Raw genomic sequence first — 26,333 nt, forward strand, 5'->3', positions numbered from 1 at the left:
CTCTTCAGGAGCTCTCTGGCCTGCACTACCTTAGGTGTCAGACTGGAAACCTTGGTCCGGTCCAGTTACCGGGCTGAAGACAGCTGTCTGTAGCTGACTATCTTGCTGCGGAGTGACAACAGGATACATTAGCAAAGCTACAAATTAGATTACATTGAGTATGCTTTAATGCCTTATGCAAAACCCTTCTGCTGGGTAGACTCTGGTTTCTTTGGGGACATAATGGAGGCAGAGGTGTCAAGAGCTGTATTTTCTAAGAGCTGATGGCTCCCTTCAGCAGAGGACAGAATGCTCCCATCCTCACCCCTTCTCAGTTTGAAGAGCTGCTCCTGTTCCTTTTTTGTATGATGGCTCCTCCTTTCCTTTTGCTTCAGGAACCCTTTAGACTAGAACTTTCTGCAGCACACCCTGCCAAGTACTAAAGGAAGGTCACATTTTGGATATTTGCGTGACTCTTATAACATTTTCTCTCCCTTCTGGCAGCAGGACACACTGAAGTCTCCTTTGAGCTTCAGGTTTAGACACACCCCAGAACTCAAAGTCAAAATGATAGACACTTAATAACAACTTCTATGGTACCCTTTTCAAGTTCAAAGCAGATAGTAAACATTAATTAATTAGTCCCCCCTCCCAACACTCACTCTACGAGGTATGAATTAGTCCCATTTTAGAGATGAGAATGTTTGGATGGGAGTGTGAATGATTTGTTTCAAGCCCAGCTATAGTCGGTAGGGGACAAGCAATTTGGGTTCCTGTGCATGGTGAGAGCTTTCCAACTTTTCTCGTTCATAAAACTTGATGAAATGCTTATCCCAGGACCAGGAGACAAAGCCTAGTCGTCTCTCTGGGATGGTTACCTCCACCACACCCAGCTTGGCCTGGTCATTACCTCTTTACATCCTTAGTTTTGTGGTCTTGAGGGATTGTGTCCTCCAAGCCAGCTGAAAAGTTCAGGTCAAAGGTTTCCAGAGGGGTCACCTGAGTGCCTATGCCTGGCCAGCATAGCTCCTTCTAGTAAGACCCCCGGAATGCAGGCTTGTGTTTTAGCAGCCTAGCCCCACCATGGACGTCACCTGCAATCCCACTGCCTCCTACACCTGTAGCTCAGGAGGCAGATGATAGGCTTGTATGGGGCAGCGGTGGCGAACCTATGGCACGCATGTTATTTGTTTTTCTTTCAACACAAAAGATGTTAATGAACAAGTTGTTTTTTCTACACTAAAACCTCAGGTTTAACTGCAGTGTTGGCACTTTGTGATAAACAAGTGGGTTTGGGGTTGCAGTTTGGTCACTTGGTCTCTAAAAGGTTCACCATCACTGGTATTGGTGATGCCCTGTTGCAAAGCACACAAGTGGATACACAGGCAAGTTAACAGGCCAGCACGTTTTGTAACATTTCACTTTATAAGCTTGTTGGTTAATGTTAGTGATCTACATTTCGCTTACAACAGTCAAGCTGGTGGTCACTCTGTAGCAAACCGTTTTGGCCAAGACAATCCTAGCTATGGCACCAATGACCTCAAACTGGTTCAGCCTTTTTCCCAGGAGTTGCCTTACATCGATAAAACCTAACATCTTTCTCCATGATTGCAGCATCATGGCACTGTCACCCGAGACCCAGCAGGAATTTCCTTTGAGCCCATAGGCCCCAAGGCGGGGGAACCTCTCTTTGAAGGGTGGCGACACAGACACATCCTCACCTAAAACATCCAGACATCAGTTTTCCAAAGCATGTCCAGGTTTTCAGCAACTCACTGCTCGTCTCATGAAGGGAGCAAGCAACAATAATGCTCTACAGAGAACACACGTGAAACGTGTTAGGTGGGAAGACAGAGGTGCTGCAGCTGAGCTAGAAAGAACACGGGGATTTAAGGGCACGCAGAGGGAGAAAAATTCCTTATTTTATTGCCATGCTGGGAGTGGAAAGATTTAGCCTACCGATAACTTAGGCTGCTTATCAGAACCATCTGCAAAACTTTTGAAGACTCACTCTAATGTCTAATTTAGTTGTACTGAATTTGCTTCTCAATAAGTAGGGCCTAGTCAGGGGTATTTTAAAAAATGTTCCACTTAGGGCTGGGGATTTAGCTCAGTGGTTCCGCTGCCTGCCTCGCAAGCGCAAGGTCCTGAGTTTGATCCCCGGTACCAAAAAAAAAAAATTTTTTTTTTCACTTGTAATTATTGTGTTTCCCTGAAAAGAAAACCTAGTTGGTGAATAATTAGCCTTGAAAACCAGACATCAAAAATGCCAGCCCGCATCAGCCCATCTTGGCCTTACCTGCCTTTCAGAGTAGCCACGGAGCAACAGAATAATGTCCAGCAGGGGAGGGGATAAGAACAGTACTGTGACAAAGGCTGGTTTCACTTGGCCTCTTACCATGGATCCTGCAATCTTTCTGGAGCTCTTGGATCCCTACCTCATTTTATCTTCACAGCTACCCTATTCAGTGGGTTCTCATCACAGATGGAGATTCCAGAGACTTAGGGGGCTTATGTGACTTCTCCGTGATGGTCATAAGGTTTGTAAAAAGGAGAGCTGAGTCTTTTGCACTGAGCAGCCCAAATTTATACCCCACGTTATTGTTTCCATGCAGAGAAGATATGGGGCGCATGTGCTGTTTGACTGGCTGGGTGGGTGGAGGGGAAGCTGAGCGCCCCTTTTCTCTTGTTGGGTCTACAGTGCTCCAGATACAGCCAACAAAGCATCTGAGATGGGTGTTGAGGGTTCCCTTTACCTCAGAAATCGCACTGCCAAGCAGCCTGGGCAGCTTTATGCTCAGCAACCCTTTGAGTCTACACCTTAACCAGCCTGAGTGTCAGTGCTAGGACTTAATTCAGTTACCTGAGAGCTGTCTGCTCCAGTTCCCAGGGCTCAACTCTGCAGGGCCTGCGTCCCCTGTCCCGGGTTAAGTGTGAAGTCATCCGGTTATCCTGAACTGAGCTCCCACCCTGGTGACCACAGGGAGGGAAGCAATTTTGCCACAGCTCAGTGTAACTTGGCAGTGGTGGCAAATCACAGTTACATAAGCCCGGGCTGGGTGCTTCCCAGGAGGGGCCCAGGCGAGGGAGGGGAGGAGGAAGGGTGTCATTAGCATAATGATAAGAAACCAGAGGTCGAAATCTTCCAGAGTCCTATGAGGAGTCTGGAGCCCAGGGATTCCCACTTAGTACTACAATCTGACATCCCGTGCATTAGATTCTGGTCAGCTGTGTGCGGGAAGCTGGTGGAGAGCAGGCTCCGCATGCCTCAGGCCACAAATACCCTCAGATACGCCCTCTTACACGACTGTTTTCAGTGGACCCGTGATTGAGAGCACATGGAAATTAAGGCACAGCTTCAGCTAAGGAAGTGCACCTTATCTGACTCGGTGCAACTACTTTTTTGGCTTCTGAAGTCTTTATGTGGATACTGGGAAGGAGGAAGGGTTTGAGACAGAGCCTCCCAGGACCCCTTGACTCCTGCCAGTGAGGACAGCAGGGTGGACAAATGAGCACCGTGCTCAGAGCCGCCTCCAGAGCTGCCTCTGTCCCTCCAGCCAGAGAAGTGGAGTTTCTCTCCTGCACCCACCCCTAAAGGCGGCTCTAAAACATTTGCAATAAAAAGTCCTAGATAAGTGAACATGGGAGAAAACGTTCGTTCCTGCTAGCAATAAAAAAAATGCCTAGGAAAGCAACTATGAGAAGGAAGCATTTTTGTCTTAAAAAGCAATGCCTATTGCCAGTCAGACTGTGTTAAAACTGATAGACTCCAATACTGTGGGCACCGAGTTAAATCAGCATAATTCTTCTCCAAAGAAATATGGCAATTTGTAACAAGAATCATCAAGATGTGCTTACTCTGACCCAGTAATCCTCCCCCTGGGAATTTATACTAAAGAAATCACCTGACAGAACCAAAAAGCTACCCAAACTGTCTCTAATGATCAGATCTAATACACACACCGGAAGGAGCCTCACATTTCAGTAATTGGAAATAGCTTAACAAATCACAAACGATGGAATATTACACAGCCGCTAAACTCCAAAAGACACAGGGGGACAATTTAAGATCTGATATCGTGAGGATGATAGGATTTACTTGAATGTTTTTCTTGATTTTCTTTAATATATAAAAGAAATTACATTGTAGAAAATGTACTAGGAGGGCCATTTGGGTGATTCTTTTTCTGTTCACATCATTGGTGCAAAAGGTTTTTTTTTATTTTTAAAAATCAGTTGCTTTTTAATTGACAAATAAAAAATCACATACATTTACTGTGTGCTCCATGATGTTCTGAGACAGATATGCACCACAGGATGGCCACACTGAGATGCCAGCTGAAAACACAAGGGGCTTCTGCTAAAGGTTTTGGAAATGGAAAGAATGAGATATAGAGGTCCCTGAGATCACGCTGGATTCTAGGGCAGCCTTGAATCACAGGTCCTTCGCTCTGTGGTCTAAGTTAGGTTCTTGGCCATGAAGTACCCCCTTTGCAGACTGTGTACAGGGCAAACACCCAGCCCCGCATTGGCTGTATTAGCTCAGGTCCATTCAAGTCCTGGAAGAACTTCTGGGGCGTCCTTCGAACTCTTCACACCAAAGTTTCAGAATCCTCCAGCTTGACAACCCATCCTGAACTGAAGGAAACCCCAGTCCATGTGTCCTATTATCTCGCAAGGTTTAGGAAATATCACTACATGAAAACAAACCCGTCTCAGGATTGGATGAACGCAGTGACTTCTGGTCATACCAAGAAACTACACTTCTTTTATACATCAGCACTTTCCACACACCAGTTGGTAGACATTATGGCCAGGTCTGTGCCTTGACTTTCATTGGTTTGCATCCATTTGCAAAAATCAGGATAATATAATGAGTTTTCATAAACTTAAATATTCTCAAAGTAAAAGAATTATTACTAATTTTAAGACATGTCCTTTCTACTTGTTTTTGGCATTAAAACTCTATCCTTTTGGAGAAAGATGGTGAACATAGACTGAGTTATCTTTTGTTTATGTTATTCCTTTGCAGAAAAATGTAGGAACCTTATATGCCCTCTCCCCATGTTAGTGAAATCAGTTAGGGTCAATAAACATTCACTATGGAGATGGAGATTGTGGACATTGCCACTGGGCCACTAGTTTGGCAAAATGTCTTGGTCCTTTTGCAAATGTTTGTGCCGCAACTTCAGAGCTTTGCTTCCATCTCTACACCTGTCTGTTTACTGTGGCAAAACTGGGCAACCCTGCAGTGGCTACGCAGTGCAAAGTGCACTGTCCCTAGACCAGTGATGGTGAAACTTTGAGAGTCCAGTGCCCAAGCTGCAACCCCAAACCTGCGAAGTGCCAACGCTGCAATGAAACCCTAATGCTGAGGTTTTAGTTTAGAAAAAACAACTTGTACAAGACCATCTTTTGTCTTAAAAGAAAAACAAGTAACACACGTGCTATAGGTTCGCCACACTGCCCTAAACTGTCCTGAAGTTGGACATCGAATCTGGGGAAAAAAATCCACTGATCAGCTGTGAATGCGAGGAGGCGCTTTCCATGTCACTTCAAGAGGACTATGTGTATTCTGGTTCTGTCACGCAACAGCTGTGTGACTTGAGCAGTTACCTCTCCCATTCACTTCCTTTGTGTAAGGCAGAAATCTGTCCTGGCATCTGTACAGCAGAAATATCTCCCGTGCTCTTCACCTGTCTCCTGGCTGGAACCCTGTGTGATGGATCATGCAATAACACCGGTGTGTATGTTCATTTCATTCAATTTCTCCTTCTTATTCCTTGACCAGATGCTTCTCAGTTCCCACCCCAACCTGGCCAGAGGGGAGCACAAAGCAAAGGCCACATCCCTTGATCCCAGGAGGCAGAGGCCAGGGGCAGCTGTCAGTTTGCTTCCATTAAAGGCAAAAATCGAATACATGCAGCATTATTTGCATTTACTCGTGATTACTGTGTTGGACAAGATAACCTGTACCTATTTGTACATTCATTACAGAGCTTCTGAAATGATTTTTCTTTGTCTGCTTGAACATAGGAATTTTTAATGAACAGTTTCAATGTCTGGTTTCATGCACTTAAAAAGTAAACAGCAGTGAGCAACTTTCTTCTTTTTTTTTTTCTGGTAGCAGGGATCGAACTCAGGACCTTGCCCTTTGGAGGCAGGTGCATTGCCGTTGAGCTAAATTCCCAGCCCACGAGCAACTTTCATTACAGGCTTAATCCATCCACACTCTAGATCAGGGGTGGCGAACCTATGGCACGAGGGCTGCAGCGGGCTGTCTGTATCATTGAACACTCTAAAAGGTTCACCATCACTGATCTAGATGGTCTCCCGAGACACCCAGCAGACTCAATTCCCACCGGAGATTGCAGGCTTGATCCACACCCTGCCAAGTCTCCACAGACTTCAGCAGGCTTGATCCCACCCTAGATGGTCTCCCAAGATTCACTCCAGCAGGGAGGCTTGTGCAGGTTTGAAACACTGAGCTTTCTTTCTGAGGTCATTGATGCAAACAAAGAAAGAACTTTCAGCTTCCCCTTTCCAGTGGTAAATATTTTAAATAAGTGAGCAGGTAAATAGAGAAGAGACTTGAATTTTAATTTCTAGTAAGTGAGGCCTAAGAAGGGGATGGGAGAGTTGTACTAGGCAGGATTATCCCATATATTTTGCCAAACAGATTCATTTAATTATATCATGCAGAAATGTCACGTTTTTTTCTGGTATGGCCTAGAAAGTTCAAGGAAGTTCTCCTGTGTATCTTTCACCTTACATTTCACTCTTTCCCATGTTTCTGGGCTCCAGCACAGTAGCCTTCACTCAGTTTCCCAAATATTCAACTCTTTGTCTTTTCACAGGGCCTTTGCACATGATGTTCTTTTTGCCTGATTCAGTCCTATTCGTGTTTCCTCAGGGATGTGTTCCTCCCCTCCCTTTGGGGACAATATATTCTCAGAGGGCCTTTCACTTGTCACACTTGTCACTGTTGTTATTTTGCATGTATTTGGTGATAACTTAATGAGGTCTGTCTCCCCCTGAAGATGGTAAACTCTGCAGAATAGGATGGTGTCAATCCCTTGGCAGAGGTTAGGTAATTCTTTTGATGCACTAAGTGAATGGAGCAAAGAAAATGGATGACAAATAATAATTCCATCCACACTGTTTTTCTTTTTTATGACTCACCTTTGCAAGGCTCACTATGGAATACTCTAAAAGACACAGCCCTCGCTTCTGGGTTTTCCAGCTGGAAATCACAATTTCCTATCTAGACAATGTCACCAGGGCTGAGCAGGGGGTTGCACAGGCATCAGGAGTCTGGGAGCTTTCCAGGCAGTGGCCACTCTCTTGGACTACACACTAGTGCTTCCATCTCCCCATTTGTCAGATGGTGACAATATCAATGTGCCCCTTGCTGACAGGCAGGGCGTAAAACCAGATAACAGAAAGAAAAATGCCTTGCAAAGATAAATATTGATGGCATTTTTGACCTGCATGCATTGTCCTACATGGGCAGCTGTGGGAGCATCCTGGGCTTTGTTGGGATCAACTGTCCTATGTGACTACAGCCAGCACAGGGGTGTGGCAGGGCTGAGTGTGGGCAGAGTCTCGTGGCATCAGGTAGACAGAGCTTGGGGCTACTGTGCACAGCTGGGGAAGACCCTCCTCCTCCACCAGGGCCACCCTGGAAGGAACAGGGATCCTGAGTAGCCTCATGATGTGCTTCAGTGTGGTGGCTTCTCTAACGCCACTGGAGCCTCACCTCCCCTGGGATGGGTGGATAAAGAGGAGGCTCCACCTGCCCTGATGTCCACGGGTCTGGATCCAACCCTCACCCCACAGAAGCTGGGTGAGTTTAGGTGATACTTTCTTGCGGTTTCAGCTTGTGATGACCACTCAGCAATGATTGGGGTGAGAAGCAGGCCTTCTTCAGGATGGGACGGGTGGGGCTGAGTGGAAACTCTTGGTGCTTATGGAGATATCCAAACCCTTCAGTCTCCAGCCGTAAAAATGTAATGTCATCTCCTTTGACAAATGAGCAGCAGAGAAGTTAACAAGCAAATGTGTGGCAAGTCACAGGGCACATGTCCCTGTGTTGTTTGTTTGAGAAGGTTGTACCCTCCTCAAATGCTAGCAGGGACTAGAGGGAGCCACTAGGTGTGGCATTTCCTCACATCAGTTACCCTTTCTCTGCGGCCAAGACTGAGGAGGGAGGGCACAGCAGTCACCTCTGCTGAGGATCCCCTTGCAGGGCAGAGTGGGGACAGTCCACATTCAGGGGCTAAGAAGTTGTTTATTTAAGGAACCAACAGATCCATAGAAGTATTATTATGTGACTAACTCTGCAGTTCTCCAAGCACTGAGAAGGCAAAGCTGAATAAGACACCTAGAGGTCTTTTAAGGCATTATTTTCTAATTGGCTGGAAGGCATATAATCCAATATTTGCAGCTGCCCTTCGGCCAGCCTCTCCCTGCAATATGCAAGGTGCTATGGGAACTCAGAGGACAAGAAATGCTGTCAGGAGAAGCAAGAAAACCGTCCTGAGAAGAGGATAAAGACTAGGAGTTCCACGGGCCTCCCTCCCTGGGCAGGCAGGGAGGTGATGCAGTGGGGGCCTGAACCCCCAGCCCCGACCCTCGCAGAGCACACAGCCTAGAGGAAGCGAGAGGCACACAGACAGCTAATAGTAAATTTGGAAAGTGCTATAAAGGAAAGCACAAGGTGTCTTGAGAATATCTCTCTGGGGAACTGATCTTGCCTGGGAGGAGGGAGAAACTCGGCGAGGCTGTGGCATTTGAGCTGAGATGGGAAGGGTGCTTAGCAGTGAGCCAGGCCCAGGGGCTGGATGTGGGGCCCGGAGAGCTACCCAGGCGGAGGAAGCACCCCACACCTTCCTCTGATGCTTACAGAGGAAGGCATGCGTCTGACCCCAGGAACATGCAGTCTAGCATGAAGGCGGAGCAGATAATCAGGCTGGGCTTCCTGTGGGTCTGGGCTGGAAGATGCTTTCCCACTACAGGGCACAGCATTTGCAAAGGCCAGGAGAGCACAGTGGTCGTGTCAGATGGAGGCTAGGGCTTCCTGGCTCCTCTGGATCGATGCTGGGTGGGGCGGTTCTTGGCCTCTGACTTCGCTTTTCCTTGCTTCAGAGTGAAACTCCTTTCTCCACCAATGGCAGTTATGTTGCACTGCGAAGAAGCCACCTCAGCAAATGCTGACGCTTGCATTCTGCAGTGAGTTGGAAGTACCCGGCCTGCTTGGCCTGTGCCTCCCTCCCATCCTCCCCAGGCAGGATGTAGGCAGTCATCAGCACCAGAGGCTGATTGGGTTAAGGAGGGCGCCCTCCCAGCAGGCTCCGAGCCCAGGCGGCCCCAGCCCGGCTTCTGTGGCTACATCCTGGGCCCACACAAATCAGCTGTCTGAGGGTCGGGGCCCCCTTCCCTCAGACAGCCCCCATCCCGCTTATTACCATTTCCCTCTGCCTGTCTAATTAACTCCCTCACTGTATCTGCAGTCAGATAAAATGCTCATTTCACACCACATTAATTTTTATCAGCTGAACATTAAGCAACACAAAGCTATCTATGCTTGGTTTAATTTACATACTGACAGACCTACAAAGCGTTACCCACAGTGGCTAGGAAGCAAATAAGCAGAACTGGCATCAAACAAGGCTCTTCAAAATGAAATATTGATTTGTGAGGCTGACAGTCAGCAGGGCTGGAAGGATATGGGGTAGCAATGAGGAGTAGTTTTTTTTTCCCTTAAAATCATTGGTCTAGTCCCCAACAGGTCTCATAGAAGTCAGAGGGGCTGGCTGGGATCTGGGATCCAGATGGTCAGCTGTTCTCCGGGAACACAGTCCCATAGTTCATATAGCTGATTGGAAATGCAATCTTCATTCTACCATGGGAGGCTGCCCTAGCCTAAAGGAAATGCCCTCAAAGAGCAAAGTGCTTTACACACACACACACACACACACACACTCACCCCGTTTTTTTTTTTTTTGGTACCAGGATCGAACTCGGGTCCTTACGCTTTCGAGGCAGGTGGCGGAACCACTGAGCTAAATCCCCAGCCCAAAATTTTTTTTTTGGTACTGGGGATCGAACTCAGGACTTCCTGCTTGCAAGGCAGGTGGCGGAACCACTGAGCTAAATCCCCGGCCCTCAAGCTGTTTCTATAAAGAGTCCTGCTTCCCTTATTCCATGGCCAACCTTAGGTACCACGTCCAGCCAGAAGTCTTTCCTGACCCTTCTTCCCTAGAAGTATGGACCCAGATTGGCCAACATGGGTCTCCTTTGCACTGACCACCCACACTGTATCTCAATAATCCAGGTGCATGTCTCTTTCTCTCACCGGTTGTGAGCTCTCTGCAGGGGTAAATCTAGATTTGGGGCATTTGGAGCTTACATGAGTGGAACGAATTTCCTTAGGAAAAAAGAATATAAAATTGTCTAACTTTTGCAAATATCGCAAGTACTTATAACTACAAGAACACAGGATTAGGACCGTTCTCTCTTCTTGGAAGAACCCAGTGTTAGTCCTAATGTTTAAGCTTTATCAGCTTTGAAGTGGGTCCATTTCTGGTCTCTGGAGCTCAGTTCATTGGTTATAACAAGTATTTGATAAACAGAGGTGGCATGGATTGGATGAGCAAAGGAATGGGAACTCCTTGTGGGTTTGCAGTTTGTAATAAGGACAGCAAAGACCTTCGGCCAGGTCGTTTCCTGTGGACATCATAACAGCCCAGGTGATACAACACATACAGCTGCAGCCAGAACTGACTTGCAAGACTTGTGCTTCTCTATTCAAGACCCCAAGGGCCAAGAACAAGAAGACCGTGGCTCCTGTTGGCCAATCTTTTTTTTTTTTTTTTTTTGGTACCAGGGATCGAACTCGGGTCCTTGGGTCCTTGCACTTGTGCAGCAGGCGGCGAAACCACTGAGCTAAATCCCCAGCCCTGTTGGCCAATCTTTAAGGGTTCTTCACCTTAACGAGCACCAGCAACACTTGGGTCCCTTGGCCTGGGCCAGATTTCTTGGCCCAAAAATCTGATGCTTTATACAGTGGACCCTTGAGTTACGACTGGCCTGACATAGGAACAAGTTGGATTACGACTGGAATTTTAGTTTTAACTTAGACCAAAGTCTGGAGCTATGACCTGAATGCTGACTGTTTATGCTTCCAGATGGTCTCAGATACAGATTTAACCCTTAAAGAGTTCTGGAAGGAAGAGTACAACATCCTTTCCTGCATGAGGTTAATTGAGAAATCCTGGGCCAGTGTCTCTCTAAGGACACTGAGATCTGCCTGTGTATAGGAGAGAGACTTTGAAGGCTGTGTAGAGGAGCATGAACCTTCAATTGACCAACCTGAGTTACAACCAGCCCTTGTGAATGAAATGAGTTCGTAAGTCAAGGATCCACTGTACCACCAGAGTGGAGCCTGAGAGTCACCACTTTAAACCCAAGTGCCCACTCCCAATTTTGCTATGGATTTTCTAAAACCACACTCTGAGAGACTCGTGCCCTAATATGAATGTTGCTGTTGAAAGGGAGTGAGCTGGGGGAATTAGGTGGTGGCTGGGTGGGGGGCTGGAGGGAAGCTAGATTGTATTTCCCCTGAGAAGCTGGGATATGACTTTAATGTGAACAGTCACTGTGGCCCAAGGAATATCCAGTGCTATGGAAAACAGGAACCAAGAACCTGGGGAGCAGAAGGCTGTAGACATACTTGGAAAATTCTACGCAATCTCCCAGTTTGAGAACAAACCTTATCTTCTTGTGAATATCAACCTGTAGACATATTCTACTGAGACCTCCAGGAAAGAGAGGGACAGAGCACCTTCTCCAACCTTCTCCAACAGAGCAGGCTGACTTCTTGTGCATACTAAGCGTGCCCACAGATAGTCCCTGGATATGTAAGGCACAATACTCTAGTCCTCCTCCTATGTGGCTCCCCACGAAAGAAGCTGTAGGGACGGCTTCCATTTCACAATCATGCATGCTGGGGCTTGTTGGTATCAGGTACTTCCAAGGATTACTACTGATATTTTGCTTCCAGTACCAGCATAACATATTCTCTCCTCTCAGAAACATCTGTAATCCTGGGACATTCCAGACCTCCCCAAAAGCTCCAAAAGTCAGGACTGTCTTTTGTTTCTCTTTCACTTATTTAATAGTATTTAGTGGGAGGAGAATGTACGTGGAGCATTTGTACTGGAAAAGTCTGGCTTGTTTAGAATCAAATGTGCAATAGAATTAACTGTGGAATTAAATCCACCCTGAGTCCAGGCCTGGTTTGGCAACCGCAATGCTGCATGGATTTAGGCAAGTCACTTAACCTCTCTGAGTCTTTTTCTTCAATTGTAATATGGATTTATAATATTAGTACTGCCTCCCAGAGCTGTATTGTGGAGTCAAAGTGTTCTGAAATCTAAATGTAACTCAGAGAGGCATTGTTTTTTGGTAATAGTCTACTAACTACCTTAAAGATTATAATGAAGATATCAACACAGAATTAATTTAAAAAAATAATTAGAGGGCAATGTAATGCAATCAAAAGCAAACAGAAACTGGAAGGGCTGTACCCTGAAAGACAGGGCCTCCACCTAGTAAATCTGTAAGTTTGTGGATCACCCTTCTCCCCTCTTCCTTCTGGCCTGAAGTAGTCTACAGTTGGATTTTTGGCTCCGGATTCTGGATAACTGGAGCTGTCAGAGGAAAAAGCAGACTTGGTAGAGAAACAAGAAAGCAAGGGAGCCGCAAGAACAGAAAAGAGAACTTAGCTGTTGCCGACCACAAGGAAGACAGAGTTAGAGTTTGAATCTAGCCAAGTTAAATGGCTGCTAAAACAAAAATTCTCTTCAAAGGAACACAACAGAATCTAGAGTCTCAAAAAAATCATTTATATTATGTATTATCCAGTGAAGTCACTAGACATTCAGAAGAGAAAGATGTAAATCATATTTAAGGAGGAAAAAAAAAGAAGTCAATAGAAACCAACCATGTTGTACTGAGATAATTTAGCAGACAAGGACTTTTAAAGAGCTAGTATAAATATGTCCATGAAATTCAAGAAAATATATATATAATAAATGAGCAGATGTGGGACTTCAGTGAGAAATAGAAAGTATATGAATGAACCAGAAAGAAATCCTGTAGTTGAAATGTATATGATTAAAAAATTGCTATATAGGTTTAACAGCATATTGGAGATGGCAGAAAAGAGTCAGTGAACTCCAAGATGGATCAATAAAAAGCATCCAATCCTAAGAACAGAGAAAAAGGAACTGAAAAAAGTGAATAGAGCCTTGGGGAACTAAGTATCTGAGACCATCAAGTCTAACACATGGGAAACAGAAGTTCCACAAGGACAGGAGAGAGAGAAGGGAAAAGAGAAATGTAGTGGAAGGAATGGATGAAGACTTTCCAAGTGTGGTCAAAGATGTCAGCTTACAGTCTGCAGAAGCTCAACACAGTCCAAGCCAGGTAAATACAAAGAAACCATACCTTAGCACATCATAATCAATTTTCTGAAATCTAAAGATAAAGACAAACTCTTTAAAGCAGTGAGAGAAAAACACGCTATATACAAGAGAGACAGTAGGAATGACAGCTGATCTTGCTAAGTAAACAGCAAAGAGTAGAAGACAGTGCGATGACATCTTCAAAGTACAGAAAGAAAAATTGTCAACCCAGAATTCTATCTTTAAAAATAAAGGTAAATTTATTTTCAAATAAACCAAAGCTGAAAGATTCATTGCCAAGAGACCTGCAGTAAAACCACCAAGGAAGTTCCTCAGCCGGGAGGGAAATAACATCAAATACAGTGCTAACCCAGACCTATTGGGGTGGGGGGTAAGGACCACAGGAAATGTTTGTTAAAAAGTGTTATTCCCTTATTATTTGATTATGACATATTTTTGTCATAAAATTCAAAAGATAAGCAGTTATTAGTGTTTCCAGTGGTTAGTGAATATATACAACATAACTGTACTTTACCTTAAGCTAAATGATGTTACAGAGTCCCGAGAGAGAGAGAGAGAGAGAGAGAGAGAGAGAGAGAGAGAAAAGAAACCTTGGTTCTATTATATAGCTATGTGACCTTTCACAAAACTTTAACTTATTTGTGATTCTATTTCTTGTGTGTTTGTTTTTATAGCAAAACATTTATTGGTACATTTTAGGCATGCACAATGACAGCACTCACCATGGGGAATTTGCACCTGTACGTGATACATCTCACCTCTTCCTTCCCATCGCTCCTCCCCTCAACCCCCCTCCCCTCCCTAGGTCCAAAAGCTTTGTTTCCATGTTTTCCTTCTATTTTCACTTTTCTTCTTATCCCTCCCTTCCTTTCTCCCTCCCTCCTCCCATGTTTCCCTTCCCATTTGAACATTTTCTTCCCATATTTCTGCATTTATAAAATGTACTAAACCATCTCTTCAGTTGATTTTAGCCTAAACATGTTGTGGCTCTGGAACTAGAGCAGTATATTAGAAATAATCTCCACTTAATGTTTAGTGTTATTATTTTTTTATCATAATGGTTATGAAACTGAGTCTTATTTTTAATAATCAGACAAATTCACAAAATTCCCATGAGAACTAATGAGCACCAGTAGTGTCTTAGACCTATCAATATGCTTCGGTGCCCAAAATATAGCCCCATGGCAGATGATCCACTGTAGGCCACATGCTGTAAAGCCCAATACGGAGAGGTGAGGTGGTTTTATTACCCCATTGGCCGACTTCTGTTCACATTTTCCATACATCACTACCGGAGGCCAGTTCCTTAGTCATCTTCAGCACCAAGGAAGGACTACACTGAAGCACACCCCAACATGCTTAGCATGTGCGAAAGCTCACTGAGCAAGTCCTGCCTGAGTGGGGAGCAGGGCAAGAGAGCCTGTGAGCCCCCAGGGCAGGGAGCAGTGCATCAAACATTCCTTCTGTCTGTGTTTCACTCTGGGGAGACAGTGGGGGATCTTCAAAGAGGTTCCTGGCGCTGTGTCACCCAGATGGTCTTGAGCCAAGCTAGAGTCAAGGCTTGCTGGCCACCAGATTCTGAGAAGCTGCCCTGGCGTGGCCCTGCTCAGTTCTGATGCTCTGAGATATTTGTGCAGCCTTCTGCTCCTGCCTCAGAGCCTCCGAGAGCATGGCATTAAGCAAGTGTGGCGAAGCTCTTGACTTGGATCATGGACGTCCAGCCTTTGGGCCTGCTTGGGCCCTGGAGAGAGAAGACCGACCGTCTTGGGCCACAGCTAAAATATGGAATATAGATGATGTGCATAAGTAACAAAACTTCCTTTTGAAAAATATTGTAACGTACTAAATTATTTCATGAAATAACACAAACCAAAGTTTGATAACTGAATAAGAAAACTTACACGTCTGTTTAGCAACAATAATAGCACATCTCCCCCGCAGTCCTGCACACACATGGAGATAGACAGGCTGAAATTCTATTACCGGTAATCACTGGGTTTTACTTGCCAAGTTGCTGTAGCACACGTATGATCTGGACAGGAGGCAGAGTTAGTACCACACAGCGCCTCCCCTACACAGCCATCCACTGTTGCCTGAACAATCCATGCTTGGCACCATGCAATGGAGTCATGGAAAAACACCACTGAAAGTCACATGACAATGTTAAAGATTTATTATCTTGTGAAGCTGTGTTGCTAGCATCTCCGGGCACAGGCTGGACATGCCTGACTCTGTGCACTCTAGAATGATTGGCCTTTGGGGACCTGGGTCCCACTGCCTCTTCAAGGTGACCAGGAAAGGTAGAAAAACTCAGGCCTTTCTTTCCTTGGCAGAAGCTTTACAATTCTGCTGAGCACAGTGTGTTCAATTGTTTCTTTTCTCTCCGTGAAAACAGTCACTGTGAATAACGTGCTGTTTGAAAACAGGTGTACTTAAAATGTCACATTAATATAATTATTTACAAATACTGCCATACATGGAATAAAGGTCTGACTGAAACAGAACATTTCTAAGCCTAACACCATTGCTTTAATGAATAGAGCAAAGAAATGCTGAATAATTTTCTGCTTATTTCACAGCATTCTTCACAAATCTTTTCTCCCTCCTACACACATCCCAGGTTAAATTTTTCTCTTTAATTTGCTCCAGCTTCTTGGCGTAGGGCACATAAAGCAGTACATACATCGCTTGTGTTTCTGAATGGCTTTTAGATGGATTGAAACACTGCCACCCCAGGACATTACACCTGCTTTTATGCTATTCTTTGGGGAAAAATAACTACTGCGAAGCCTTGGGGGAAAATTCTGGGTACACGATCAGTGAGCCAAAGGCTGCTTTCAGAAATCCAAACCTCCACTGACGTCAGCAGCAACTGAGTCACTGTTGTCCCTGGAAGCTATCTGTGAGTTTCTGACACAAAATCCAATACTTTTTCAAGATGAAAACCAGAAGCCACTAAGCTGTTGGCCACTGGTTGTTGAATAACAGTACTTGTATTTTGACAGTGAGGAATTGTCATTGAATTAGAATCAGAGCAAAAAGCACCTGGCTTCCGTCCTTGCTCTTTGTTGAGAAGGGCGCTTGGCCAATGCACCCAGATCTGTAAGCTCACTGCTCCAAAGGAACTCAGACCCAGGGCTCTGATGGGAAGTAGGGTGACTGCTCTCAGAGGAGTTTCTCTAAAAAAAGCAAAAATCAGTATCTTGGACCTTTGTAAATGTGACAACCCTGTCCCCACCTTGCCAACCCTATAAAACCTTCAAGAAAACGCCGCCACAAGCATTAGCATGGACAATCTATCACCATCCTGGTATGCAGAGCCTGGGGTAATATCAGCTATCCAAAATCCCCACCCATTAGAGGTGTTCCAGCTCAGTGATCAGCACAAAGAGTCCTCAAAAACTAGCCCAGATTTTGAGACTGGTGGTGAGGACAGAGTATTCAACATGGCAGCTCACCCTGGTGCTCAGGAAGGGCTTGTCCCCTTCAGTGGGCTGGCAGGGGCTCTTCCCCTCACCCTTGTGCTCCCCATAAGGCAGTAGCATGGACACCAGCAGCAATTAAGCCCAACCCTTAGGTGGACTGTATGACACACATTTGCTCTTCTTCCCGTGACCTATCTCACAAAGGTGGCTGAACTGCAGGAGAGTACTGCTGAGTGAAGAACTTGGTGCTTGTTTAGACGGGCGGTTCCCTCAGTCCTTTGATGGGGTTTTGTGGGGCACCATATGGCAGCACCTGCAGCCCATCCTAGGGCGTGATGGCAAAGAAAGGCTGTGAACAGCTATGAAGCCCCTCCCTGCTCTCCCTCTGCAAGGTGCTGGCCAGAAACAGCAGGGTCATCTCTCCAGACCCTCAGCCTTCCTCCTCTCCAGCCCTATGTACAGCACGGTACCACTGTGAAATATTGTCTAGGAGGAGGTAATAGAGGGTAACAGTGCTGAGCAACTACCTGAATGGCCTCGTGCCTCAGTTTCTTCAGCTTTGCAATAAGGAGAGTACTACCTGATGTCTGGCCTACATCACAGGATTATTCTGGGTATCAGAAATGAATAAAAACTCTTATTTCCATCACCATTACAACATTTCCCTAACCCCCACATCTTCAAATAAGAGAAAAATGAAGTGAATATGGATCTTGGATTGAAAAGGAGCCCCGATTAAGGAGGATGGGGCCAGCGCCTTGTGGTGACTTTGACTCCAGGCGTGGGCGCAAGGCTCTGGTGCTCCATGTCACAGTGTGGGTGGCACTGTAACTCTGTGGGAGGCACAGACTCTTTAAGCCGGAAGAACTGTGATGAGACAGCACAAGACAGGAAGGTGGGGGATTCCTGAGCACCCCCAGTGCACAGCCCTAGCCTGGAGGTGACCTCTGCGACTTCCCTAAGTGTGGAAGGCTGATTCTAAACCTGGAGAGGTTTATGCAGTTCTATGGTTTTATGCAGTCCTATGGGTCGTGCTAGGTATGGCTACGGCAGTGAGCAGGCCTGTGTAAGTGTGCCACCTCTGAAAACCTTTCAGGAAAAAAAGTCTCTAAAATAAAGCCAGACAGACGCCACTTCACATCCATTATGAGGGATATTTAAACAAACAAAAACAAGGAAAATGCCACGTATTGTCAAGAATGTCAGAAATGGGACCTTCAGATATTGCTGTGGGACTGGAAATCAGTGCGGCCACCATGGAAAACAGGTTGGTGGCTTCTCAATTAGCTAAGCATGGAATCACCATAGGATCCAGCAATTCTGCTCCGAGGTACGTACCCAGAAGAAATGTTCAAACAAAAGCTTGTGTACATATCTTGATAGCAGAACTATTCACAATCATCCAAAGCAGAAACAACCTCAGTTGCTCATCAGTTGGTGGAGGAAGACACAAAATGTGGTACAAACATAGACTATGAGCCACAAAAAAGGAATAAAGGGTTGATACATACTACAATATGAATGAACCTTGAGAACATTTTGCTGAGAGAAGCCAGTCATCCACGGTCACAGGATGTATGATTCCTTGAAAACATTACACCGAGTGAAAGAAGTCAGCCACCAAAGATCACCTGATGTACAATTCCATTTATATGAATACCCAGAACAGGTAACTATAGAGCAGAAAGCAGATTAGTGGTTGCCAGGTCCAACAGGGAATGGGAAATGGGAAATAACTATTTAGTAGGTATTAGATTTTCTTTTGTGACAATGAAAATGTTCTGGAACTAGCTAGCGGTCATGGGCATACAACTTCATGAATGGACCGAAGTGACTGAATTATATACAATAAAGAGTTTACGATGATAAATGCTATGTTAATTATTACAGCATGAAAGAAAGCCAGACAAAGGTGGGCGCAGGGCGGGTGGAAGGTGCCCTCCTAAAGCCACCTCTGTGGCCCAGTGTGTACCCTGCCAGAGGCCTGAGTTTTTGGTTTAATTGAGAAATTATTCCTAATAAGTCCCAAGGAGCTTCAGGTCTTTTCCTTACAAATGGGAAACAATCATATCTCACGGCAGCTCATTATACATTCTTTTGGTACCATGAGTTGTTTTAAAACCGTGAAATTAGTTCTGGCAGAGTTCACAGAAAAACACCCCTGAGATGAGGCTGAATGAGTTATGTAAGACTCCTCCCACTCTGGGATGAGATGTTAACTCCTTACCTACACCACCAAGGACACCAGCGTCTTTCAGGAAGTCATGAGCGCACTCCAGTTCCTTCTATGACCAGCACTGAGATGACAGGAAGGGTCGGGGAAGCCTTGGTGTGCACGGCAAGTCCAGCTCTCGCTGCATACTGCCTCCTCTATGCAGCCCCTGAGGCCCCTGGACAGGGAACGCACCTGCCTCACAAACTGCCTTAATGGAAAGTTCCAGTCTTTCGTAGGAGCTAGGCTGACCTCGGGGTGTGGCTCCCCCGATATGTAACATGGTGAAGCGGTCATCAGTGGTCTACGGCTGCCCAGGACCGCCCTGGAGGATGATGGGGCTGATAATCTGAGCTTGGACTCCGGTTTGAAGGAGATGCAGAGTTCAAACATTTTTACCTGGCAATAATCACTAAAGCAATAAATACACACAGGGGAAAATGCTTAGAGGTGAGCTGCAAATGATCATCTGAACTCAGACTCTCACCCCTTCCCTCAGTTTCCCCTTAGGCCCACATATACATTGCACATACACATGTACACGGGCATGCATTATGTACATATTTTATGTATGGTGCACCTACAATGATGAATCTATATGTGCAATATTTTACCTATAAAATATACTTCACAATTTTTTAGGTAAATAGTGAAGAATGAGAAAATAAGTATAAATAGCTTGCTCAAGATATGTCCCAAGAATCAAGTTCTACATTTGGAGAAGCCCCAGAGACTGCTCAGAATCCGTGGGCTCTTCTTTTATAAGTGGAAACAACTGGCTCCTAAATGGCGATGTGAACTCCTAGGGGTTAGGGGACCCCGCAGGTGATGGACAAGGACTTTGGCTAGAAGCGATGACTGGCCACCAGAACTGGGACAGTCACAAGGACCAAAGCAAGGAGAAGGTAACAAAAACCCCGAGTCTAGGGTAACAGGAAGCACCAGGCATCTACACCACATGGTGGAGCGGAAGGCAGGCTGGGAGCGGGGCAGAACCGAGTTTGAAAGCCAGACATTGCTACTTATTAGCTGTTCAGTACTGGGGAACTGACTCTCTCCCTCTGACCCCTAGTTTCCTGCTAAAAAGGAATGATATATGTACCTTCACTGTAAAACAGAATGTAACTACCTTATAAGGTTATTGTGGACATGAGACAGTTGACATAAGGAACTAACAAAAGTGTCTAGTTATTGCTCAATAAAACACGTTTCCTCAAGACCCAAGGACATCAGGGTATGGTGGTGGGGTCTGATTCTTCATGCTCACAGTGAAGACACTGAGCTTGTGGAGAGGATTAACACACAGCCCCTCACGCAGGTGGGACCTTCTCCAGCCAGGCCTCCAGCGCCTTCCTGCTCCCTGTCCTGTTCCCTGTGCTGGTCCCGGGACAGACTTCCTCCATCAGGAATGGAGGAACTGACTTAGCCCAAGGGATCAATGCTTGCTGAGAGCTAAGCCAAACAAACCTCTAGCAGAGGTGAGCGCTGTGCTTGGGGGTACAGGGCCTTCCCGGAAAGGGTCCTGGAAATCACACCAGGTACGCACTTTCTGCTTCCGGGCAGCCCGAAGCACCACAGTGAGGAGTCTGAGATAGAGATTGTCCTGAGCACCAGTCTGATGCCTCCTTATTCTACACTTTACCGCTGCCCTTCTGCTGGATTCATATTTATTTATATTCTGCCTTGGTCCAAAAGGGCAGAGGAGATGAGCGAGCCGCTAAGGCAAACAAATTCAGATGCCACTCAGACCCCGCTGCTAGGACGGAAGTGGAGGAGCGTGCTTGTCTCAGGCGTGTGGAGACTGGCTATCCGCTTTCCTTGTTTCTTCTTCCTCTTCTCATTTCCCCGCCATCGGATGTTCTTTGAAACACCCTGTGTGGGAGATCTCAACAGCAGAGAGGCAGATAAGGAGGGAGGAGCATGGCAAAGACAAATGCTCCATTTAGCATTTATTAAGATGCACGTTTGGAGATGCCTGTCTCACACTCCAGCTTTCTGTCTCTGTGTCTCAGAGCTGCTTCCTAGCTCTGGTTTGCTGCTCAAAACAATAAGGAAAATGGTGCTGGGATCCAGTGGAAAATATGGCCTCTGCTTCTCCAGCCTAGTAACTGGGGACTCAGGTCTCAGAGGGGACTGGAACCATGTTTACATACTTGGCCTTGATTCTCGCAGCTCCTCTGCAACTCGCCTTCCACGCGTGGCCCTAAGTGGGCCAGCACGAGAGTGTTTACACCACAGACAGCAGCCCACCTACAACCGGGGCTTTTTTCTTCCTTCCCTTGGTAGAGATGATGTTCGGCATTCACCCGCACACCACCGCTAAAGGTGTATCTCAAATATTTGTTAAATAAACAGAGAAAGGATGAACTGTACTGTTTGAGTCAGCCAGTTCCAGGCCCTCTCTGGCCTCAGCAGCTGTAACTTCCCAACAACAAGGGGAGAGGGCTCGGGATTCGGGATTTGGTGATGCCAGGAAGGTTAATTTAAAACGCAGTTTCTCTGTGGTAATTGCGTCTCTGACTCAGCTCTGGTGGAAAGTATCAGCTTTAGAAACCCACAAGCAAGAGGTGAAGCTCTCACATCATTTCTTATTTCTTTTGATGTTAACATGCAAACCGCCCTCAAGGCCAGGACCCAGCTGTGTGAGGAAGGAGGCCAGGCTAGAAGCGAGAAGTCATGCATGACAATTCTTTGCAACCTCAGGGAGCAGTTGACTCTCATTTTCCTTGCTGGAGATAGTAAAGAACACACCTGTCTACCTGATAGGGCAACTTCCCCACATAGCCTTCAAACTCCTATTCATCCTCTAGGACCCAGTTCATTTGCCCCTCTTCCCACCTGTTTGTTTCAGTGTGTGGGTCCTTTGGCCCCTCATTCCTGTCTTGACTCCAGCATTTACTAGTTTCAGCTGCAGTTATCACTATGGTTATATGGTCTCCCCCAAGCACTTTGTGACCTTCTCAAGGAATCTGCATTTCTGGCCATTGCCAGGGTATATGGCTTGTGGTAGATGATGACTGACTTCTTATTTAAGAGTCCCATGGAAAAACTGGACATAGAGGGGTTTTAAAGCTGTGGACATTACATATATGTTACGATTAAAAATATGGTGAATGTTTAAATTAAAAAGAAATTACTGCCATCAATTTCCCTCAACATACACCCCCTCACTTCAAAGACACTTATCCCATCCCTTTGGGTCTTTCTGAAGCAGTTCTGGGACTCCTCTTTGGTGAGTATCTTCAGTTATGTTGTTGTAGCTGTCTCTATGTCCTGAACTGATTCAACACGTTTATCTTTCATGGTCTTTTTGAACTTGGAGAAGAGCCAGACTCACATGGTGCCACACCCAGTGAATCAGGTGGATGAGGACACGCCATAATGCTTTCTACAAGTTTTTCCTCTCTGTCGAATGGCACTCGGCAGCAGCATTTACTCTATTTTTGATCATAAAGACCCACAAAAGAAGCCTTTGAGAACTGCTTCAGAGAGTGGTAAGAACAATGACATAAGTGTATTCAAAGCGAGGGGGAGGATTTTGACGGGGATTAATGGCAATATGTCTTTTCCTATAATCTTTTGGAATTTAAACATTTACTGTACATTTTGATCACACCTTGTATGGAGAGTAAAGAGTTATTGCCAGGGGCAGACCGCAAAGTGGGTCACACACTTGTGCTTTGGCTTGGGGACAGACCCCACTGAAGCACAAACCCCGTGCAGTGGACCCAGTAAGAAGCCCCACAGACCTGGGAGGTAGGTCCCCAGCAGCCCAGGTAGTGTCCTCCTGTTCCTCCCTCGTCCTGTGTGTCCCTACAGCCTTCTTCCAGGATTCGGAGCATTCCTGCCCACAGGGCTCCAAGGCGAGGATATTAGATAAGGAATGAATGCTGCCTTCATTTGTTTAATAATAATTTTTTTAAGAAGCCCATTTAAAGAACTACAGACTTAGATGCTGCCGAATGTGAATATGACCCAGAGGCCAGGAGCACAGAACAGCCGCCTTGAGAATGACTATTTTTTCCTATTTAAAACATTCTGGAAAATTGCTCTGCTGCCCCGTGCCAAAAAGAAAAAAAGGGAAAACATAAGGGCCATCTGAAATGTCTCCTCATTTTACAAATGACTTTAATGCATAGTTATAAAGACATGAAGCTCTCCAGCCTCCAAAGCCCTCAGGTGGCTGCTGCCTGGCCAGAAACAGTGTAGGGTTCCTGTGCAGACGCTGTGAGAATGCGCCCACTTCCCAGGGCCTTTGTGGTCGCTGGAGGGCTCCCGGGTGAGAACACGCATGGGCACACTGCGGGGTGGTTCCTTAGGCTGGGGATGGGGTGCTGGTACCACGTCCACGATTCTCCCTCTTGTTGCACTTGACATCGCGGCCGCATTGGCTGGTGGGGTATGAATGACTGACATTATCCGGATGGCCATGAGGGCCAGGAGAGAAGGGCAGGGTGGATCCACGTCTCAGTGCTGGAGAAGGGCAGTGTGGCCACACCAGCTGTTGTGGTGCTGGGAGGGGGGGGGTGCTGGCTATGGAGGGCCCCTGCAAGGAGAGGACTGGAGAGAGCACAGGGCTGATCTACACCGGGCCTGCAAGGGACAGGGCACACGATCTTGGGGCTCTGTTGCCCTTCTGACCAATTTCCACATCTGGGTATGTGGACAGCAATTCCCACGTCAAGGGTTGATACGTAGATCAAGTGATGGGGGCATGCAGTCCATGGTAAGGACCAAGAGAGCAGGGGCCATTAGTGCTTTAGCAGTATTGTGAAGGTGATGTGTGCAGCTGCGTTGTATGTGTAGAGGGTGAGATGCCTGTATATGTGTCACATGTGTGTGCTGTGTTCATGCGTGTAGTATATATGTATCTATACAGATGGTGTGAATATGTGTGTTATATGTACATATACACGATGTGCGTGTGTGTATCTGTGCTCTTTATGAGCCTCGTGGCCTATTCCATTCCTCTTTACTTTTGAAATGATATTCGCCTGTTGTGGACAAACCATCTTTGTCTTTTTCAGATGTTTCTGTGTCTACAGAGATGAAAATCTTTGCCCAGATTCAATAAAGCAGGAAATCAATTAAGGTTTTCATTTTCTGCTTAGCCTCAAAAGACAAGATGCTGAGAAAAGCCCTACGTAAAGAAAGTGTGTACAGATTCCTGGAGCTTTCATTTTGGGTTCTGTGTTCTGGAAAATATAAAATAGGAAGGAAAAACTTTCATGTCCTATTTAAAACCTAAATCCTTTCCGCCTGTTTCTTTTTTAAACATTTTTAAAGCCATGCACTGTTATAATATGGACAACTGCAACAAAAGAAAGACACCTCAATTTTTTAAAGAGAGCCCTAACTATACCTAACAGCTTGGGTTTTAAATGGCTACATTTAAATATTTCTTTCTCTGTTCATTTCCAAACCAGGACCATAAATCACCCTCAGGAACACAATGGCCTGTGCCTATAGCAATTTATCATTTGGATAATGTCACCTGGTCAGGTGTGCATTAATTTAGGTCCAAATTAGTACTCCAGGTGGCTGATGTTGTCCCTGTCACCTCACACCCAAGCAGTAGCCAGGTGGGACCCATGAGGAACATGCAGGGCCCAGAAGGACAAGTGCAACTCTTCACTCTCAGGGGAGGCAGAAGACGGTGGTGGAAAGAAAGCGGGAACCTGTCGGTCATTGTTCTGCCTCGCAAGGTCACTGTCCCTAGACACAAGCTGGTGTGGGGCACATGTCCTGGCAGAAGATGACCCGAGCAGCAGGGGGACAGAAGGGGACAGGATCTCAGAGGGTCAGAAAGCCACAGGGGCTGTGCTGAGCTGCAGGGCTAGCTTTTTTGCTAATTGCATGTCACGTGATCAGGCCATTCTATCTTTCTGGGGCTCAGTTTCCCCGGCAATAAAACAGAAGCTGTCCAAGATTCCCCAACCTTCTTGACTTGAATGCTAGAGGAAGTAGAGGTTTATTAGCACAGCCAGTTATTTATTACTTCGTACAACCCTGGTGACTATAGCTATTCTTTTCCAGTTAACCTAAACTAGCCAGAACAGGGAGAACCATGTCTTTGTAACCCATGATATGGAGAACTGGCATTTATACATCTAAAGGGGAAATTTGTACTTGGTCTTCTCTTCTAACTTCACTATTTTGTTTCTCTCTCTCTCTGTCTCTCCCTCTCTCTCCCTCTCTCTCTCTCCCCCTCCCATGTATGTGCAGAATAGACAACATACTCTCCAGTGCTAGCACAGACATTGGCTCTCAACAACTATTGCTCAATGTTACCTATTATGCTAGAATTTTGCAACAAAACTATCTCAGATAATGCTCTGAACAATCTCTGAGGCCCACACAAATCCTCTCCATTGGCAAAATGGGGAAGTTGAGGCTCAGAGAGGTAACCTGTCCAAGATCATGCAGGGAATCCAAGGACTTCTGACTCTTAGCAGTTCTGGTTCCACAGTGCTGAAGTCAGTAAGTTATGGCCAAGTAAGTCTGATTGCTCAAGCTCCATCAGATTAAGATCAATGGTAGCCAAGAGGAACTACAAATATTTTTGAATTTCTACAAACAAGGGGTGTGACTAGGAAATTAAATATGGATGAGATTAGGCGACTGATTCCAGGAGCCACACACAAAAATTAGTCTCTTTGCATTTTAGCCAGGGTTTACAAATCTGAATTGTAAATTCAGAGATCCTTTTTCAGTTAATATCTGTTTATAAGCCTAGGATCTTGGCTCCTAAATTAAAAGAAGCTTTCTCTTTCAACAGAAGAAACCAAAAGCCTAATTTGCAGATTTGTTTATTGTAAAATATAGTCATTGGCCTCTTTAAAGGTGTAGCTTTAAAAATGATTTCTACATCGCCCAGTGAAATCAGGACTTCTGAGGCACCAGTTCTAGAGCACGAGTAGTGTTTAGGGTATAAAATCAGTGAGGTCGTTTGGATCCAGGATAATGAATCACTGCTTCCACCAGTTACTTCCCCACACGCAGCCCCAGTTACCCCAAGCTCCCCTCAGCCTGCCCCCTCCCCTGCTGTGCCTCTAGCAGCCATCCTCTGTCACCATGACGCCGAAACACCTGCCAGAGAGTGACTTCACCTACCCAGTCACTCTGACAACAGCCCAAACAAAATGCTGTCATTTAAGCCATAAACACCAATCCAACCAGGCTGGGCAGCTCAGATAGAGTCTCAGAAAAGGGCAGAGAGAAAATGGA

The 26,333-nt window shown here is 45.8% G+C and overlaps 1 protein-coding gene and 1 long non-coding RNA gene across 2 annotated transcripts in view; both read right to left on the reverse strand.

Annotated features, from left to right (window-relative positions):
* Positions 1 to 26,133, reverse strand: part of LOC147821824 (uncharacterized) — a 42,559-nt gene extending 16,426 nt beyond the window's left edge. Inside the window, exon 1 of the long non-coding RNA XR_015446507.1 lies at positions 2,843 to 26,133. This is a non-coding gene — a long non-coding RNA (uncharacterized LOC147821824). The remainder of the gene's footprint in view (positions 1 to 2,842) is intronic.
* The window catches only part of Rora (RAR related orphan receptor A), a 674,381-nt gene that overhangs the window by 260,348 nt on the left and 387,700 nt on the right, over positions 1 to 26,333 (reverse strand). The gene's annotated exons all lie outside the window — the stretch shown is intronic.

The sequence above is a fragment of the Heterocephalus glaber genome, unplaced genomic scaffold, assembly GCF_053883595.1.
Source record: "Heterocephalus glaber isolate CG9 unplaced genomic scaffold, H.glaber_assembly_v1.0 deba00001689, whole genome shotgun sequence".
Taxonomy (NCBI): Eukaryota; Metazoa; Chordata; class Mammalia; order Rodentia; family Bathyergidae; genus Heterocephalus; species Heterocephalus glaber.